The following is a 15,864-nucleotide window of genomic DNA, read 5'->3' on the forward strand; positions in this document are numbered from 1 at the left end:
AGTTACATTGCTGTATGCTAAATATAGGAAAGCACCAAGCAAATCCCAGTTCCTGGGCTGAACAGGGTGTTCAAGAACACTGTTCAAATTTAAATTGTGTGGTTTGGGCCTCTGTGTAATTAGAGCTAATGAACCAATTTCTCACACAGTGTAAATCAGCGCATCTACGTTGATTTATGGGCAAGTAGCAGCTTTTGTACAGCTAAAATTGAGCCTGGTGCCCAACTTTTCACTTCATGTTCCCAACTGAGGGTAGCAAAGATAAATGGCATGGCATGTTGGAGGAGTTTAGAAATCCTGAAGGGACAGCAGGGTGCTTAAGGCCCTTAGCTGGTGTCCGAGAACCTAGAAACCAGCAAGTGGAAGGTGTTCAACAACCTGTAAACCAGACTTGTAGTTTGCTGCAGACCCTGCGTTGCTTGCTGTGCTGTTCCCTGTTCCTTTTATAGCCCTGAAGCTTATGGAAGGTAAAGATAAGTCTGCTTGTCTTCTAAGCACGTGCAGGGAACTTCAGAGTCCTGTGGAGCCATGCAGGTTTGCATTTTCTTCTGTTCAGCAGGTTAAAAAATAAAAATAATAATAATAAAAAAAAAGAACAGCAAACCACAGCATTTGAAGTGCACAAAATGCTTGTAATAGGTGAGAGACTGATTGCACTGGAGACAGAGATCTTATCTGCTGCACAGCTACTGCATATCTCAAGGAACAGCTTCTCCTGCAACGCCTCGGTGGCAGCGTGCCATGGCCCTGTCCTGGGGTGACCACTCGTTAGCGGGCCAGTGGTGGCCCGCTGGCCACACTGCCCAGCAGGGGAGCTGGCTCACGGCTGCTAGGGGCAAGGTGCTGGGTGCCGGCATGCTGAGTTTTCAGCATGGCCTGACTTAAATCTGGGTAAAAGATGGTGCAGATTCTCATCCAGCTGAGGTGCTGACTGCAGACTTTGCAAGAGGCTTGCTCCCTCTTTTCCCTGCTCAGGGCCTTGTATTTCAAGGGCAGCTTGTGGGCAACCGTGAAGCCGACTCGGTCTGATTCTTGTTTTCCTTTTTTGTGTGCCTTGAGGCTATCCTCACATTCCTCGCAGCTGGTGACTGCTCTAGTTCCCTGAATCTCATTCAGAGTACTGCACCTACAAGCCAGATACTTGTCATCTCTAAAAGATGTTTGTTTCCACAGAAGAATAGCAATGAGATTACTGTCTGCTCCCTTCACAGTCAGCCAGGCTGGGAGAGGTCCAAATATCCAATCATCCCTTGGAATCCACATTGCATGAAGATACAGTAGCCAAAAATAGTTTCCGTGGATTGGATGGTTCTGTAGCTTTCTGTGTTTATCTAACAAAAATGTTAGGAAGTACAGTAGGTCACGCACTAAAATGGTGGGGCACATCGGAGCTCGTGGAGATGAGCTTATCATTTATTTATTTCATTTATTTAACCTCTCTCTGCTTGAATACTGCCTGCAGTTTTCGTGCATTGCTCTTATGCTTATTTGATAAAAGGAAAAACCAACCCAGCTGTACCCTGAGGAATTAGAGATGCTGAAAGAGGCTTCTGGGGAGGGGAGGGGGAGAGAGGCGAGCTTGCAGAGCTCTGCCAGAGCCTTATTTTTTCCTGCCTTCCAAGAACAGGGCTGTGTTCCATCCCCTGCCGCCCCCTCAGCTGGTGCTGGGAAGAGCAGCTGAGTTTAGCTCACTGTTCCTGGAAGTCACTGAGACACCGAGCATCGAGAAACCAGCATTTTCTGTGGCAGGATCTGCCTGAATGGAAAAGATGAGCTGATCTTCATCCCTCTTGTTTGCTCGCCTGAATTAACCCTCGCTGCACCAGAGGAGGCTATGCTGCGATCGTTTGGAAAGGAACAGAGGCTGTCTTCATTCATTGGAGTCAGGTGCTTGGAAGCCAGTCTGAAATACTGTCACATCATCTGCGAGGTGTACCCCCGGTGTAACCCAGGTCCAATAGATTTATGCTAGGACCACCTTCAGTTTCTTTAATCTCGCCTCGCAGAGCTGAAGCCACAGCCGGCCACAGTTAGCCGGCCAGGCTGCTCCAGTGGCCAGCTCCTCCCCAGGCCTTGCTTCAGTTCGGGAAGTGCCTTTTACAGGGCAAAGAGCTTCCCAGACAGACTCCCCCGAATCGTCTTGGTCAAGGTGCACCACGAGAGGGTAACTACAGCACAGCGCTGTGTACTGGTGCACAACATATTTGATAATATGCTTCTAGCAGCACATAAAGACTCTGTGTGCCACAGGGCAAATTCCATTAAGTTAAATGAAATCACTTACTTGGGGTCTGCATTTGTGTTATGGGTAGGGAGGAGGAGCTTTTAGTTTATAATCTTGCAATTTGGCTTCTGTTTCTTGCTGCATGATTGAGGACAAGCACTGTTCTCTGTGCTTCAGTTTCCCCTCCGTGTAGTGTGGGATGCAGTGGTACTGTGGGGTTTGTCAATGCCTGTGGGGCCCCCAGGCAGAGAGCTCTTTGGGAACACAAACTACTACTGGGTGACACTGGCTCATTTGCTTCTTTCTTCAGGATGACTCAAAGCTGTTATTTCACAGCTGTGACGTCACGGCCATGGCTCCAGTGCCAAATTTATCCAAGATTGTTGGCTGTGATGACTCTGATGGACCCAGAAAACAGCTTAAGGTGACCAGAATAAAGAGGGTGTAGGTATTTCTATTGTTATTCGTATGGATGCAGTTAGCCAAAGAGCAGTTCAGAGGCTCTTCTGCTGCAATGTTTTTTGCTTTCCTTATTCAGGAGAGGAAGAAAATGACTTCCTTCCTTCTGTGCCTAAAACTGACCTAAATTTCCACTTGACACAGGTCATCAGGTTGATACTGGTCAGGTTCATTCTCAATCCAGCTCTGAGGAGGGTCTGGCTCCTGATTTCAGCTCTTCAGTGCCTTCATCCAGGAAAGAAGACAAGCCACACACAAAGGAGGAGGGAATGAGAGGGGCTTCGGGTAACCTGGGTTGTCAGATTCACTGTTTGTAAGCTGCTGCTGGTAGCTGCATGTAATGAGCTGACTTGGTGAGATTTTTGTTCATGGAAGTGGCTGATCCTCTGGGCACAGACGATGGAGAAGAAGGGCTGAAGCACTGGGATCTTACAAGCCTGTGCTTTGCCCTGTCCTGTTCCTGAAGGAGTTTACTGCTGTTCATGTTCCAGGCTTCATATCCAGCAGAGGAGAGGCTGCAGTGTGCGAGTCCTGCCCAAGAGCGTGGCCTCTGGGGAGGGAGCTGAGTGAACAACCCCGTCTCCTGCCTTCCCCACCACCGCCGTGGAAGTGCTGCAGTTTGCTCGGGTGCCTGGATGAACAGTGGCGGGGAGGTGTTTTGAGTTGAGCGTGTTTTCTGGGAAGCGTAACGGGGGTGCCGGGGCTGCCCGCCGCCTCTGCTGTAGTGCAGAGGTGCTGAAGGTGCTGCTGCTGGCGTTCTCTGCCGGCGCTGAGCAGCCCTTCTGTTTCGTGTGGTCTCGTTCTGGTTTGTGCAAATTCTTGCTACAGCGTGGGAAGTTGCCGGAGCAGTGATGTTCGTGCTGCTGATGAGCCTGTAAAAGTTTCTTTGTTTGACTGCCTCAGTTCTTGGAATTGATCTAGGCCAGGCAGCATCTTGAAAGAACGTAACCAGAAAAAATAGACCCTTCCACCTGATGCTTTCCTATTAGCATAGGTTCAAAGGGAAAACCAGAGTCGCTGCAAAAGGAGTGCAGGCATCCTGTGTGGGTGGGGAGGTGTCAGCAGCTGAGTCAGGCTTGCAGAACGTCACAAAACCCCTGCTGGACAGAGCCTCATCCCTGTTCCATGCCCTAAGATGGGAGAGTGTTTGCAGGGGGCAGAATACTAACTCGTGATTAGAAAGTGTGATACCGATAGTTTCTGCCCTTGCACTGTGGCCTTACAGATAAACAGCTACAGGAACAAAATATCATTGTCCTCTTCCTGAGTAACAGACTGATCACAGTAAAATAAGGAGGTGCAGTACATGTCTCATTGAGCCTGTAATAACAGTCACAAAATCTGGCAAAGCTTTCCAGCAAATTGGTTTCCCAGCAGCCTTGAGATTTCACAGGAATTATTATTTCCCTTGATTTGGGTTTTATGATGAAAAATGTTACTCTCTTGTTACCAGAAGCATCAAGTTACCTGCTCACCGGCACACAGTTCCAACGCACAGCTCTTCTTCACCAGGCCTGGTAGCCCTGGGACATTAGGTCATATGAGCTGTTACATTTGTCCTAGAAAACCAGCATGAAACTTAAAGTACTCATTATTATTTCCATTACAGAACATTTAGCATTTTGCGGTCTGGGATGCATTAACGTTGCAGACGTGTACTGTCCAGCAGCCCCCCGCCCAGAAAGCTTGCATTGATACCAGTGAGGCAGAAAAAGGGAGAAAAGGGGACCCAGAGCCCAAGGGCATGTAGTGGTTTGTCCCCAGGATAGACAGCAGGTTGGGACAGAAGTGGAAGTAGGCTTTAGGTCTTCTGGGTCCTCAGCCAGCATCTTTCACTGCCCCTCAGTTGGGGGTAAAAGTCTCTGAAACTGGTGCTGTGATCACTTCTGGCTCCTGACTCAAATAGCGTGACGGATTTGCAGTTGAAAGGTGTTTACGGTATTTTGAGTGCCGTATTGTGTGTGCTTAGGACTCCAAAACAATGCTTGAAATACAGTTTAGATCTTCTTCAGATGAACAGACCCTCTGTGTCCAAGTGTGAAGCTTTCCTGGGAAGAGCAGAGCAGTCCCCGTCCTGAAAACAATACTTCAGAGTGAGTTTTCTATATAAACAAGCCTTCACTTCCCTAACTTGTGCCTTGCTCTTTATTGTTTTGTGGTTTTGACATTGGTGAGGTGGGACAGGACCTTTCCTGACCCTGTGACAGTTTTTGTGAAAGCCCGTGAGTGTTCCTGGTGCGTACGCACTCCAGCCCTGCCCGGGCTGGGACAAGCGAGCACCTTTTCTCAGCTCACCTGCAGCAGCTGAAGGTTTGCTTGCAAAAGCAACTCTGTAGGCATGGTTCCATCTGTGGGGAGTAGAGGGGGGCAGTTCGGAAGTTCAGCTGGCATGCACGCTTTGTTGTGCATAGAAATTTCCAGAATGTCCGAGGTGCTGTTGCACCAGCTGCTGTACAGAACACAGGCAAAGTGCTGAGCGCTGCCTGACTGCCCGATGGGAGATAGTGTGAGCGCTGCACTGCTTCTGTCTGTGCTTGTGGTAGGAAACATCCCGTATGGTTCAGAAAGGGCAATTTGGTGAGGTTCCACCCTGTCTGCTTTAGGTCTGGTTTTTTCTCAGGAGGGCCCTACACCGATGACCAAAGACCCCAAAAGGCGAAATGTTGTTCTGGTGGGGTTGCCGAGAATGCAGTGGGTGTCTGCCTCGTTCCCTCAGTGCAGTACGCACATCTTCCTTATTCTCTCAGGCCCAGCAACGTTTTGTTTTCAATATACCTTCCTCATCACTCCTGAGTGACTCTCCCTGTGATCTTTTCTCCATCCTCTCTCTGCCCTCCTTGTTCCTCTTTCAGGCTTCCCTTGCTTGACCCCCAGTTTGGGCTTTGTTCCCCCTGGTATCTTGTTTGCCTCTCCCCCTGGCTGCCCCTCGCCAGCCTGCCTGACCACACAGACCGTCTCTTCCCCTCCTGTTGCCACTACCTTTGTCCTCCTCTTCCTTCACAAATTTTCTTTTCTGAAATCCTTCCCTCTGCTTTTTAGCTAGTTCCTCTATGGTTTTCAAGCACTTAGGTCCCTATGCTCTCTCTCTGAAAGAAGAACAAATAGATTAAAGGAGAGGTTTCTGCCAGGTCTTTGCTGCACTGATAAATTCGGTGCTTTGTGTAGCTCTCATTCTGTCAGCTCGGGCAGGGAGCCCAGCATCCCCCTCCCACATGATGAGCTCATGGGGAGCTGTCACAGTTTATTCTAAGAAATCAGCTAATGTACAGTACTCAGCAGAGGCACCCCTCCCCTGGGAGGATCAGCAGAATTAGGATGTGCAGCAAGCTGTCTTGGGGATTACACAATCTTATCACCTCCTCCAGGGCAGCGGGGAGCGGCGAGCACCGTGCGCTCTGAGTCACACTTCCCCCTGTGCTGAGGTACAGGTTTCCTGACTCACTTCCTCCCTGGACTTCTGTTTCCTTGCTTCTCTGCACCAACATCACAAACAAAAAAATATGACAGACAGAGAAGTTGAGGCAGCCCTGGCCTCCAAGCACCGCGTGCTGGTAGTGCCTGGTGCATGCCACCCGTTCCGCCTCGGGCTGACACCAGCGCTTCCAGCAGCAGCACACAACAGAGCGCGCTGCTCAGTGCTGGGGAGGCGCTAAGAGTGTTGTGTGGCTCGCTGAGACCACCAGGATGTAGCTAAACGTTTTCAGCTGTGTGACCACTTTGTGTTTTCGAGCTTGGAAATACCCCGCCGTACCTCTGCAAGCGCAGTGCAGACAAGCGGTGACCCCTGTGCGCCTGGCTCCTGCACCGCCCAAGTACAGGTTGCACGGGGGGAGTCAGGAGAGGGCACACCGGGACGGCACGCATCTTGCCTTGGGGGCTGCTACAAGCAGGTCTTTCAGGTGGTGGCCATGGTCTAGAGAACCGTTTCTGCCTCGCTGCAGGCTCTTCCTGTTTTTCTTTAAACCCCTGGCTTCATAATTTTCTCTCTTGATGAGATAAGAATCTCAAATTTTCTTTTCTTTTTCAGAAAAGAAGATTCTCGGTCCTTGTAGTGACAGGGAAGAGCCTGGAAAGTGTGATTTTCTGCAGGCTCAGCAGTCAGAAGGCCAATAACTAGTCACATGCATCCGTTCCACCCTGACACCCTTACTACCAGCCTTTCAGTCTATCGATTTCTGGAGACCTGACTCAGGGTTCAGAGCGCTCCGGATAAGCCTCGTGCCACTCGCTCGCCTACCTCAGTGGAGTGGGAGGGCAGTGCTGAGTTACAGGAATAGCTGTCTCTCCAGTACCTGGAAATATTCTTTCTCTATGCATCACAGCCTGGTTTTAGAGAACGCCGTGCGACATAAATTAAGTTCAGGTTGCTAGTCATCCCCAAGGCTTAATTTTGTCAAGCCTTTATATTAGAGAAAGGATCTGCGTGAGGCTTCGCAAAGTGCTGTTTATCTCCCCGGTGACCCGACTGGCAGTGTGCGTTCCCAGGGCACGCTGATAGAAAGTCGGCCTGGTTTGGTGCCGCGCTCCCTCACGCAGAGCCCTCGATCAGCCTGCGGCAGCTGGCGGACTGCCCGGCTGCCCCCAGACACTGCCCGCGGGTGCTTTTCAGTCAGCAATATCAAGTCATCCTACTGACCTGTCAGCTCGAGCAGGCCTTTCCGTTTTGTTGAGCGTGACTCCCCTGGAAGGAGCTTAAAAGAGGCGACACACGGTTCCTGTGCTGAAGGACAGGAGGGGGCTGTGTGAGGCGCCACTGGGGCCTCTTCCTCCCACCTTCCTGTGGCGTTGAAGAAAGGTTTAGGTAGTGGATGCGGTGTCCTGGGGGACTGGACGTGGGCTGGTCCTCTGGAAGTTGGCTTTCTGTACAGGCCAGTAGGATGGCACAGGATGACCAGGCTCTGCTGAGATGCAGGCCAGCTTGTGTTCCCTTCCTCACAAATTAACCCTTTATTAGGAATGAAGCACCTTGGCCTAGGTGAGCACATAGTTTTCTGTCATTCTGACAGGAGAGATGATAGACAAGACTTTCTTTTTTTTCTCACTAGCAGAAGCATATGCTGCTGTTCTTGTTAGCTGCTAAGAGCCTAGGAATGCCGGTGACGGCCCTGTGCCTTACCCAGCACATAACAGCCCCATTCTTCACTTGGTTACAGATATAGAAAGCCAGCAGCAGCACTCATTCAAAAATTATGAAGTTAAGTACTAGTTTGAGAATCTTACAAGCAGGAAAGATATGAAAGGTCCCCAGCTTTGAGCTTTCAGAAGGAGAAGAAGGAGGGCCTGAAGCCCACCTGCCTTTGGAGGGGTCAGCGCCTTGGGCTCCACTTGGGATGGGCTTGGGAGTCTCGGCAGCAAGGGAATAGGAGGGGGGCCCCTTGGGGAATATCCCAGCAAGGGTCAGGTTTGGTGCTGTCAAAAGGAGGGATTATGAATGTGGTCAGATCTTAACTCTGAACATGTGAGAAGGCTGGCATCTCCTCTCGGAAACACGTGGCAGCTGATTACCGGGCCTGTTTTTGTACGTATTATGTGACTGTGTTTTTCCATTTCTTCTTGACTCGTATTTATTTACCTACAATATTCAGCCTTTAAACAAAGAAGCTATGGGGTGTAACAGAGTTTTGAATTTATATTAGGGGTGGCACAATCTTACAGTGACTGCTCCGGCTGCATCTTAAAGGGCCTCTTCAGCAGGAGAAGCCTGACCTAGCAGCACTTGCTCAGGTGCAAGCCCCTCTCTCCCTGTTCTGCCATGGGGTAGCTCGTGTTTTGGGACAGGTGGCTGCATAGGGCGAGGAACGGCTTGTGGGTGCCCAAGTCATCGTGACTAGTTGACAGAGGCTCCTCTGCTAGCTTGGGAAGACCGCCCGTTTGGCTGTAGCTGTCGCAAGTTCAGAGAGGCGGAAAGATTTCATGGTAACACCTGGCCTCGTTCTTCCTTCCCCCTCACATATCCCTGAGCACCATTCTGGAGCTCCAGAAGACTGTCCCCCCATCTCTGTGAGGATTTTCTCCAAATACATCTGATAGTTAAAGAAGTAGATTTATAGTCTTGTCACGTGCATATGGAAAGAGTCCTTGCTTGGCGGATCTTGTAATCTAAATAATGCAAGATAAAACCACAAAAGATAAAGCATGGTACAAGTCAAAGGAGAGGTTAGCAAGAGGACAATTTAGACGTAAAACAATTTAGACGTAATGAACTCAATTTTCTTTCCACTGGAAAAGGTTGGAATCGGTAATGCGGGGAGCGGACTGTCCTTGGAGCCTTGTGGAGAGCTGGCAGACCTGGGCAGAGCGGAGCTCTCTGCCGAGCCACTTCCGTGCCTCAGCCTGCTCACCCTGCAGAAGGGGAAAGTCTGCAGCAAACAAAAGGCAGCGCTGACGTCAAGACCTGGGACCGTTGCCCTGACACTGGGAGGTGGGGCGCAGGAAGGAATCCACTGCTAATAGGCTCTGACTGGAGTGCGCTTTGGCAGAGGGACAGCTACTACCCCTTCTTTCCAGGAATAATATTGTTTATTTCTATCTCTCTCTGGCTAAAGTTACCCGAGTCAGGTTTCACTTCACCTGTCTCCACCATGAAGTCATCAGAGCCCAGGAAAAATCTAACCTGCAGACTCCCCGTCCTCCAAACCCTCATCCCCAAAGGGCTGTGTTGCGCAGTTGTTTTGTTTCTTTGCTTTGACAATTTTGTGACCACGACTTTCTCGTAGGAAAGGTTTTGCTCGTACAATTCAATAAACAAATGCAGTTTGCCGTGATTGTATGTGCCTGCACACACATGTAGCTGTTTGAGTACACATCTCTCCTGCCTGCTGAGGAATGATCTCTGCGGCTGTGTGTATGCATGCAGAGCTCGCTGCTAGCAGCAGCAGATATCTCTGCTTTGCGTAAATGTCTCTGTCCTGCGGACAAAAGCTTTGTTCTGGGAAGTTTCAGGATGTTGCAATGCAGCAGCACAGTAACAACCTGAAGTTCAGTGGATTTGTTACATGCTTTTGATTGGCTCTGGTTTTGTTTAAAAAAAAAAAAAAAAGACTATTTTTATATCAGTTTCAGGTTGCCAGCCTTTCTTGGGCAAACTTTACAGATTGTCGAGTCATGAACTAAACCTTTAGTAAACTGTCCTGTCTTTTTACGTTTTATTCATCTTTCCTAGCTTTGCAGCTCAGGTCAGTGGATATTTGTCCCCCTGTACAGTGACTCTGCACAGCACCGATGTACCCTGTGCAGCCCTGGGGAGCTCGGGAATCTTCTGCAGAGGATGGCAAAGGCCCCCTCAGGTGCAGATGTATTTGGCTGCGTATGAACCAGGAGGAGACGAAGGGAATGTCATGACCAGAGTTGGAAAGCTTCACTCAGTAAATCAAATGCAAGTTTGTCTCAGTCCAATGAGTTGTAATCCCAGATCGTTTGTTCTTTAAGTTGGCAGCAGGGATCGACGTGCAAATAAGCGTTCCCAACACTGCGCCAAGCACTACTGCTACTCAGACAGGTAGACTTGTGGCTTTTGCACCAGCTCTCATCACTTCTGAGATTTAAGATCATGAAAGTGCATTGCCACCCTTTTTATGTAGTCCTATGAAATGAATGAGAAGTATTGAAAATAGATCTAAGAGGCATAGTAGTATTAATGGCATGAGAGTAGAGCTTATAGCTCTTCTTGGTTTTGATATTTTTTAGATAAATTCACCCTTTTAAAATGCTGGACTTCATTTTTTCTGTTCAGGGTCAGTTACTCCAGACGCTCCCTTTTGAGATACGAGTCACTTTGCTATGTTGGCAGTCATTCGCTCCCCACTCTCACCTCAAAAGTCAAGCATTAAAATTGTGGAGATTATCTACGTCAAATAAAAAGTTTAAACAGAGTTCAGCAGCTCCTCAAGGGTGGTGGTGTGTTTTGTTTTTTTTTTTTTCCCCCAGCTCCTCGTATGAGCCTGTTGCTCTCATCTTATGACATGCGCTTGAGGATCTGCAGGTTTTCAGGCTTGGTTCAGAGCTGTTTCCGCTTCTCTCTGTACTTCCCTAATCTGAATTCCTCACTGTGTGCATGTTGTAAGAGTTTCTTTGTGTGTCAGTCTACACAGAAGCCAGATCCCGAGAAGCAGTAAAAACTTCTCCTTTAAAAATGCATTTCCTCTTACAATCTCTTGCCCCTGCTGCGTGATCGGGTGGCTGGCAGATGAGTGATTCTGCTCTTGTCTTGTCTGATTTCCTGGAAGAGGCTGGCTGAAGTGGCCGTGGGGAAGAGGATGGGAGGGACCAGCCAAAAGCTGGTGGCAGATGAGCGTTAACTGAGAAGAAAGAGTTCTTGGACCTAGTTTAATTCCTCCAGCCTTCCTGGGAAAGGGAGGAGAACAAATGCGGCACTCCAATGCTGTGCTGTTCCTGCTGCCTTCTGCTGTTCCAGATAGGCACTAGCTCAACGTTTCCATGTTGAGCAACAAAGATGCTCCAGGCTGGCCCTAACACATCTTTATGCTTTAGCTTATACCATGGTTTCTTGCTCTTTTTTCCACTGTGTTTTAATTGTGGCTCAGGTTACCTAGAGCTGTAATCACCTCCTTAGGCTACACTGCGAGAAGAGAAACGGCCACCCAGATGTTTCGGCAGCGGAGAAAGGCAAGGTGGGGCACTTGGAGACAGAGGAGGGGACTTGAAAGATGAGCACGCAACTGGGTGTTTCTGATAAACTGATTGGCAGCGAAGTAATTAGCACTGGCACACTGTCATCACTGAGTATTGATGCAATTCACATGGCTCAGGCTTTCAGGATTTTCTGCCCGAGTCTTGGTCATAGAAACCCCACTGGTGAGCTGTAAATTGCTATAGTGGAGGAGAACTGGTGTGATAAATCGTGTGGCTGCCCTGCCATGATAGATGTAGCTGGAGGACGAAGACAGACAGTGGAGAATTTCTAAGTATTGATAAAGGCAAATCCTGGCAATCAAAACCCCGTAGGGAAATGAGCTCTGTGGGAAAAGGCTTTGCATTTTCTGCTAGTGGGGCAGAAGTAGTTGATGGTGCTGTGTGCAGAATTAAGCCCTGAGAGGTGAGGCAGTGACATGAGTGCTTTGCTGGAAATATGCAGCAGTGGCCTTAGTAGTGCCTGAAGGAGTTAACTGAGAAATGGGCTGTGTCTATCTGGAGAGATTTTCAGTTGGCTCTGTGGTCAAGTGCAGAGAACCCCAAAGAAATAAAGAAGGAATGGAGGAAAAAAAAATGTTTTGTTGTTGTTGTTACAATTTTATATATATATATATTTTTAATCACAGAGAGTTATAAAGTAAGGCAAGTGACTGATCACATTTGCAGTGTCTGTTCTAAATTTAGAAAGTGTTTGTGCATTTATGTTGTGGCCAGAAGGCAAGGACAAAAAATTGGGGGAAATAAAGGGCATTGGAAGTCCTCTGTGGAAAATGGGTGAGATAGGGAGGGGATGTGTGATAAAAGAAGTGGAGAGCTGAGGGAGTCTGTGAAGTCTAGATACCAACTAAGGAGCTACTTTCTTTAAGAAAGAAAGAAAGTGCTGCTGCAAACAATGCAGGGAGCGAAAAGGGCGAAAACAGCAATTGTGAAAGAAGAAGATGAGAGTGGAATATGGCCTGAATAAAACAGAAGAATAGAAGGCAACAAAAGTATGTGAAATGGTATGTTTTTTACATTTTGTTCTCTATTTTACTGTATTTCCATGGCACCAGGTAAGGTCTGACTGCTTACTCCTCTCTGCACCCTACGTTGCATGCAAATGTGCAGGACTTTTTTTGACAACTGCCCGGCCTGCAGTACAGCCAGGGTTACTTTGACCTCGACGAATATTCGCAACACCTCACTGTCCTTGGCAGGGCTGGTCAGGATGTGAGCAGCTCCATCCTTAGTGCTGGGGGTAAACTTTTCACCAGCTTTTCAGGAATCCAGGGAGTGGTTCCTAAAGCCTATTGCAGATCTGTGCTTCTCTCGCTAGATGTGTCCTCTCTAACACCTCCATCACGCGGGGCATGGTGTTGAGAGGCAGGTGTCCGATGCTGTAGCAAAAACAAGCGAGTTTAATCACCATCTTGAGAATCTGGTATTCTTTATAGTTTGTGCTATTAGGCCTTGTTGGTGGCAGAAGCAGTGTACCTAGGACAAAGAAGTAAGGAAGGGACATCCTTGTTCAGCTCATCAGCTGTTCCCTGAGAAAACATGAGAGCTCGTGGTGGAAGCTCTGCGGTCATGTCATAGGCAAGAGCAAATGACAGTGGAGAAGGAATTAAGGACAACCATTTCCCAGACCTGAGTATGGCTGCACGTGCAAGTTAGCAGCAGTGATGGCCCGTTATGTGTTAAGAGGTCGGTACGTGAAGGAAGGGTTTTGTGCTGGTTTGTGCAGTTTTGCATCCTGGAGGGTGGAATCACATCGGTTTTGTTTTTCTTAAATTTTGCTTCTGGGACTCAAAACTTCATTGCTTCTGCTAGGCAAGCAGGAGTGAAGGGTGAGGATGAAAACCATCACGTTTTCTAAGTGAAGGGAAAAAATGGTTTTCCTGGAATACTTCATGCATCTGTCTTCTCTCACGTCAGTAAAACCACCTAACCCATTTTGCCTAAATGAGAGTTAATTTATCTGTAGTGTGTGTAACTGAATTGTTGAAGATACAGCAACTGTAACTTAAATTGCAGATTTAAGATATTTTCTATGGAGCTCTATGGCTATTATAAATATATTTGTATCTCATATGTTATACATTACTATGTAACAGGTAGGTTTCTACCAGATTCGTCACAGTAGAGCTGGGATGTCCTTAAAGCTTTGCACAGCTGGGGTGATGCTCTCCTGCCACTCAGAAGGGGATTTCTGCTTGCGTAATTTTGGTGCAGTCTGAGGGGGTTAAGCACATGATTCAACTTTCCATGTATCAGCTTCGAGGGAGAGTTTAGGATCTGTCATATTGTACTCTCAGTTTTAGAAATGATTATTCAAGGAAGTTGTTTGGAACTTAACAAGAGGAGCTAAATTAGGAAGGAGTGAATATAATTTGGTATGTAGGTGGGAGGAGGAAGAGCATCACCTGTCAGCCCCCACCCAAGGCATGCAAAGGCCCAGAGAAACTGTAACTCATCACCTAGGGAAGTGGTTGTCACCACTTTCACATAACTCAGAACTTGCCATCAGAAAAGTCCTCCTGACAGTATGTTTCCTCTAATTAGTCATCTTCCGTGGGTCTCGGCAGTAATCCATGGAAACCCCAAACTTCTGAGGACTGCAGCTAGAGAACCAGTGATGTAAGACAGCTTGATGATGCCTCTGGTGACATCAGTCTGTATTTTGTCATCTCTCTTCTTCCCTTCGTTTGTCAGGAAGGGGCTTGAACCTGAGGGCAGTCGGGTGGTGTGTTGCAGCGTGGTCACTGTAGTCGTCACCCTTCTGGGTCAAAGCCAGCGCAGGTTTGTCCAGAGACAGTGCTGGGGGGATGTCGGCATCAGCTCATGTCCCCCCCTCCCTGGCGTGTTCCGACCTCCTCAGATGTCTCAGGAGCATGGATTTTTGCCGGTGGGGTGGGAGAATGTGCTTTGCGGTTATTCCTACTGGAAAAGTGCGACCTAGCTGTGGGCCAGCGTAATGCTCCCAGTCCTCTTCATTTCTGTTTCCCTGGCCACTACAAACAGAGAACGGACTGCCACCAAACAGACCATGGAGTTCAGGGATGTGGAGCGTAGGACAGAGTGCCTTTTGGATAGTGTGCATGCTTGATGGCCTGTTTTTACAGACCGTGGCACAGGGTGTGTAGTACACAAAGTTCCAGCGTGTTGAGGTTTCCAGATAAACTAAGCTGATAAGCCATGCCAGCAGGTTTTTTTGGCTCCCATGGAAAAGGCAGCATTGCACATGACTTGCTTACTGCAGCTTCTGCCTGGCTATTTAAAGCAGCCCATGAGTAGCCCCAGGTGAGTTCTCCGTAAAATTATAATCGTTACTGGAATTCTTCTGCAGAGATCAGCGGGAGTAACTCCCTGGACGTGCCTGACTCGTCAGGGGCTCAGGAGGAGCAGCAGTGTGTGCTGGGAACATCGTAATGTCCAGATCTTAATAGCTGCTGCTTTTTCCTCCTGTGTTTAATAAATACATACATTTTAAAAAGCTGTTGAGAAGGATGTGGAGTGACGCTGAAAGCCTTCTCTTCTCCAAGAGCCCCTTTGAATGTATTTAAATGCCAGTAAATATTTTTCATTACTACTGTCATACTTGGTTTAAGATCACGAAGGTGAAAGTCCATAGTAAACTTTCTCTGCTACCCAAATATGCTTCTTTGACCTTATGAAAACCAAATAAACACACTGTATAGTGACTTTGGGGACAGGCCAGGAAAAACTCTGTAAATGGAGCAAGATCATCACCTTTCCTCGCAGTGCACAAGAGTGAAGGAAAAACGTGTGCTGTCGGAGCAGGGAAACCCATTTAGTTTGTTTGCTTTCTTTAAACTCCCAGTTTTCATCCACTGTGGGCCATGCTTTCTGGCTGTTATTTTTCAGTCAGGTACTCTGGAGCTTCCTTCTGAAAATCCTGTCTACAGCCAAATGCTGTGCTGGTGAGAAGCTGGACTGCGGGCCATGTTCTTTCTCCATCACCTTGGCACGGTTTTCCTGAAGCAGGAGAAATTGCATGGAATTAGCTGAGAAAAGAATTTGGTCCCAAACAGGCTAGGCTCACACTATGGATGTCTGTTCCCTAGAAGTAAATTTGGTAGATAGGTGTGTGGTGGGATGTATGTGCAGCTGCTTTGAGTGGAATTAGGAGCCAGGCTGGCTGCCTGTGGATGCTCAAGAAAGCCATGACGTGGAAAGGAGCGCACTGCCACAAGCGTGGTGACACAGTGGCACAAGCATGCAGCCTTCATACAGCCACTGTGCAGGGAGCTGGTAACGGAGCTCACTCCCGGTCAGCTGCCGGCATTAGGCTCAGCCTGGTTTAGACCTCAGTCTTATGGCAAACCTCCCTCTGAGTGGGATTTCCACTGGTGTTCCTGGTACAAAGTGTGCTGAAGCTTGGAAGGGAGTTTCGATGTGATCGCCAGGCATTGCTGCCACCCCTCACAGAATCGCTCTCCAGTCCGGGAGCCAGGATTTCTGGACAGAAAGCCGAGGAGCCAGGAGGCAGCGCCGGTCAGGGGAGCTGCTGCTGTCAGCTGCCCGTGCAA

At 48.4% G+C, this 15,864-nt stretch overlaps 1 long non-coding RNA gene across 1 annotated transcript in view; it reads left to right on the forward strand.

Annotated features, from left to right (window-relative positions):
- The first annotated feature begins 734 nt into the window (after window positions 1-734).
- Window positions 735-15,864, forward strand: part of LOC121075338 — a 30,177-nt gene continuing 15,047 nt past the window's right edge. The window contains exons 1-2 of the long non-coding RNA XR_005822912.1: window positions 735-1,887; window positions 2,535-2,668. This is a non-coding gene — a long non-coding RNA (uncharacterized LOC121075338). The remainder of the gene's footprint in view (window positions 1,888-2,534; window positions 2,669-15,864) is intronic.

The sequence above is a fragment of the Cygnus olor genome, chromosome 10 (genome assembly GCF_009769625.2).
Source record: "Cygnus olor isolate bCygOlo1 chromosome 10, bCygOlo1.pri.v2, whole genome shotgun sequence".
Classification (NCBI taxonomy): Eukaryota; Metazoa; Chordata; class Aves; order Anseriformes; family Anatidae; genus Cygnus; species Cygnus olor.